Genomic DNA, 5190 nt, shown 5'->3' with positions numbered 1-5190 from the left:
ATATAATATAGTATTACATTTAATATAATATAGGAGTAGAATATAGCATTGGTTGTTCATATTAGAGATCTGGAACAATAATCTTCATCAAGAATTATTATATGTTTTTTAAGGCACATATGTTTAAGTTCTATTGCTAAACCAAAGATGTCTTAAGTTATAATCACTATGCATTTGGCAGACAGATGTTGAATCTATCGTTTAGAAGTAAAGTAGTTGATGAAAAGTAAAGTATTTTCAATTTCCTTTAGTAGTCATACTTTTCACTGACAAATACAATCTTGAGAACACTGGGGAAATTGATGGAAGACATACGAGCTAATTGGCCTAGAATCTCTTTTTCAGTTTTTAGTGATGTGAGAATGCTTTGTAGACATCTTCGAAAAGTGTGACTACTATGCTCATACTATGATCGTGCAAACCCAAACTCTCCTTTCTGCTCTCATAAGAAAAGATGAGTGAATAATTTTCCTTTACAAAATACTATATGCTACATTTCTATTGAAAAGAGGGTATATTGGATATATAAAACATTTAAATTGAATATCTTATAGAACGTGAGGCATTTGTTCCAAACATCTGCCAAGCACACTAGTGCAACCTGCTTTTATTCAGAAATCTTATTTTTCCATGATGATACATTTTATTTGAAAGTCATTCTCAAAAATAAATTATATCACTATTAATGTCTTCATGACTTTCAGTCTCATAAAACACATAGAATTCAGCAAAGCAGTTTTCTGAGACTGCTCAAAGATTATTCCCAATGCTATTCTCCAATGTTTTATCTAAAAAGAAAATGTCTGTAGCACTATATCCCCTGCCCAATTACTGTCCACTCTGTATGAAATATCCTGATGTGGTGCTATAGGATACACACTGGACTGCTTACCACTAGGTTGGCAGTTCAAACTCACAAGATCCTCCTTGAAAGCCCTATACAGGGTCTGTATGAGTTGTAATCAACTTGCAAAATTTAACAAGAACAGCAACAATAGTTTTAAGGATAGCATTATGATTAAATTTAGCAAGTTTTGATTGGTGCAGCCACCACCTCAATTTTAATCTATGCTAATAGCTCCAATTTTCTGTTTTACAGTCAATTACAATGAACTCCTAACAACTTTGTATAAAATCACTGAAAACTTAGTAAACACTACAGACCTCACTCACAGTAACTAGGTCTAAAAGGAATACTATGTTAAGTCAATATTTAACCTTATTTTGTTATGAATTTCTTAAAAATAAATGTCTTTTTCTAAAAGCATTTGCTTAATTTGACCAATTTAAACAAATAACAAAGGCTCAAGCCCTAATATGATTTAACTTCTCATTATGCTTCAACATTTTGAGTACAGGAAATTTAACACACAAAAATATTCAAAAACACTAGTATTCTAAAAAATAGAATGAACACATACTTTTACTGGACTTGAATAACTAAATATATAAATTTAAATTCATGCCAAAAATTGCAAACTTTGATTTAATATGTTTAAATTGATGTTTATTTATATAATAGATATTGCCTCCTATGTGTGGGCAAAAGCTTACAAACTTAATTTTAATATATGTAGTGCTTTACTTTATAACTTAATCAGAAAATAGCCAAACTTATTAGCCAATACTCATGCATTCATGAACACATATTTTATAATGTTCACATATCATGTAACCTTCGTGGCATGAAAGTTAACTACTATGTTATAGCAATATCTTCAATCGAGGCCCCATAATTCACATTGCAGTCCATTAGTCTCAGATAAAATTTTCAATAGCAGACATGATTACTTAAACATTCAGTAATATATGGTGAGGGCATTACTTAGTCATCTAATATAAATAATCATAAAAGATATGCTACAATTTATTTCAGTTAGATTACCCAATATGTCATAAGGCACTAGCAAAATTATTTCTTGTTATGTGTACACCCAAGTCACTTTTATGTATAAGGTCTCACGAAGACAAGAGTCACTGAAATTGAAACAGACCAAGAAAAAAGAGAGAGAGAGAGAGAGAGAGAGAGAGAGAGAGAGAGATCTATGCTGTTATTACTCACGTACGCTACAATTTAAGGTCAGCAAAAAAGGGGAAAAAAAGGCTGATTTTCTCTTTTACCCTCAGAAGATATAAGATGCCAAGACATCTTAGAAGTTGGCTTTGATTCACTTGCAGGTGCGAAGAGTTGAGTGTGAGTAGTCATGGTGGTTGAATAAATAAAAAGTAATGTGGAATAAGTATACCTTTGAGATTTGAAATGTGACATCAGCCAAAATATTTTGTAATATTTATAAAAGAGATTTTTATGAATCTCTATTAAGGATATAAAAGCTTATATATAAAATGATTTGATTTTAGAAAGTAATGGTTTATTTTATTTTCTGGTAAATAGTCATGCAAACCCTTTTATAGTTCTAAAGCTATAAGCTTTTTATGTGCTGTAAAATTGCATTTTCTGGGAAGTATTTAAATCCATGATCTACATTTATTTTCTAAGTAATGGCTAAGAAATGATGATCAATACTCAAATCTGTTCTCTAAAATGAATTTATAGACAGTGATTAAAATAAAATGACTGACTTTATAAGAAATTATTTTTATAGCAATTTAATACAGTCAGGTTTATAGAAATCTCTGTTTATTACCAAATATGAACACATCTAAATTTAAACCATTCTTTAAGTGTGCTTCTAAGTGCAATCAACTTCTGATTGACAGAAAATATAAATATTATAATATGAATTCTTCTAATCAGTTTATGGGCTCCTGGTGTGATACTATAGGTTAAGCACTGAACAGCAACCCAAAGGTTGGTGGTTCAGACCCACTAGCTACTTCTAGGGTCATTGTGAGTTGGAATAGATGGGAAGGCACTTAGCAACACCAAGAACCAGTTTACATTTCAATCTGAGTTCGCCATTCTCTTGAAGTTGCTTCCATAGTTTCTCTATCTTTGGGGAATTCCTGTTGAGATACAAATTAACTTTATTATAGCTTAATTTAATGGTATATATAGTAAATGTGTTAATCATGAAAATTTCATATAAGAGAATCTTACCTTATACTGAGCCAGACTTCTGGTGTGGTGCTGTAGGATAAGCATGGGACTTGAAACCACAAGGTCGACTGATGGCAACTACAACAATCTTACACTGAGTTAGTGTTTCCAAACAAAAGAGCGATTTTTTAAATATATCTTTGGCATAGATGAGAATTTAGCTCTATAGATAACCTTTCTTAGCAAAAATAATGCAAAAGAATAATTTAGTTTTGATACAATATAAAATAATACAATAATAACAATAACAAACAATGTCATCCAGTGGATGCTGACTCAGAGTAACCCTATATGTAGTTTTCAAGGCTGTAAGTCTTAAGCAATCAGACTCGGAGCCGCTGGTTAATTTGAACTACAGATTTTGTGGTTAACAGTCCAGTGCTTATCCTACAGTGTCACCAGGGATCTTCAATAATAATACACATAGTAGCAATAATAATTTGTAAAACTACTATTATTAATTTCACTGACATTTTTTCTAAGCTGGGTTTCTTGCAGCTGATGTTAAGCATCAATTTAATTGCTAAATCTTCTGTAGCAAAACTTTTGATTACTAGTGTCCTCACACTGAGAGTTTTTCACAGTAGGATAAGCATTGGACTACTGGTTAGTAGTAAAGTTGGTGGTTCAAACCCACCAGTTGCTCCTCAGAAACCCAATGCAAGGTTACTGCCACTGGACTGCACATAACAACAGTAACAACAACAACAACAATAAAGTAAGCAATTTTGATTGGCACATCCATCCTTAAAAGCCTGCAGTAGACAATCCAGAAACAAACATGCTTGTAGAATGAGACTTAAACTGCTCGATGATTTCTCAGTGGATGCCATTCAAAACTTGTCTGTCATGCAATCAGAAACATTGAAATTGCAGTAAACATTTAGTGAAACATCATCAATCAACTGAAGACTGACAAATTTTGACCATCAAACTTTCTCAATTATTTAAGTCATGGGGCAAGGGAAAAATTAACAATGTGATATCCAGCATATAACCAGATAGTCAGAAGAGTCATGATACATAAGACATGACACAGTGGCAGCAACAATGGGGTTAAACATAGCAACAAGTGTGAGGATGGCTCATGACGGGGCAGCCTTGTGTTCTGTTGCATACAAAGTCGCTATGAACTGGGAGTGACTCCACAGTACCTAACAATAACAAGAGTAAATGTTATATTTTGAGCATTCAAAATATGTTATTTTTGAAAATAGAGTCCCAAATGAAGGGCAGTTGAATTATAATTAACTTGAGAGGAAAAGAGTTTTTAAAATTTGTTCTTAATTTGAACTTGAAAGTAATTAATATTTGTTTTTTGTTGTTATTAAGTGCCTTCACACTGATTCTGATTATAGCATCCCTGTTGTTATGTGCAGGGTTTCTGAGAAGCAGGTTGTGTGTTTGAACTGCCACCATGCTGTACAAATTGACCTTTTGTTCCAGTGCTTTTCCTACAGCAACACACCAAGACTCCAATTAATATTTAGGCAAATACAAAGGGGTTGTAGAAAGTACAGACTCAAGATAACAATAAAAATGCTCACTTGATGAAATATTGAAAAACAGTATTATACTAATCACAGAGGACTACACAAAAGAGCAAAATAGAACACATGATGTACCATTACCTACTCTTCGCCAGTAGACATGTCAGGTGAGTAATATATTTAGTGCAGAACACATGCACACAAAAAGGGAGGGGGATTAAAACTCAAATGAAATGTAAAGCAAAGATATTGAGCTTAGGAGAATTAGATTCTAATTATTCTATTATTAACAATTTGAGAAACAAATTATTTTGGTGACAATGATGATGGCAAATTTGTAAATCTTCTTCACAAAAGGCTTAGTGAAATCTGAAATTCCAGGCTTCTAAATATTGTTCCTCTGATCTTTCTACCAAGTCATTTCTAACTAAGAAACACATGCACACATACAAACAGAAACAGGAGAGTAAAAAAAAAAAAAAAAAAAAAAGAATCACAGGTACCTTGAGTAAGTTCCAACTCATGGATACCAAATCTACAATATAACCACTGCCTCATAATTGTTATTATCTCTGAGCTCATTGTTGCAACTACTGTGTCAACCCATCTCATTGGGAGTTTTCCTCTTTTAGCTGACCT

Source organism: Chrysochloris asiatica, unplaced genomic scaffold (assembly GCF_000296735.1).
Source record: "Chrysochloris asiatica unplaced genomic scaffold, ChrAsi1.0 scaffold00217, whole genome shotgun sequence".
Classification (NCBI taxonomy): Eukaryota; Metazoa; Chordata; class Mammalia; order Afrosoricida; family Chrysochloridae; genus Chrysochloris; species Chrysochloris asiatica.
This window is presented reverse-complemented; position numbering follows the sequence as displayed.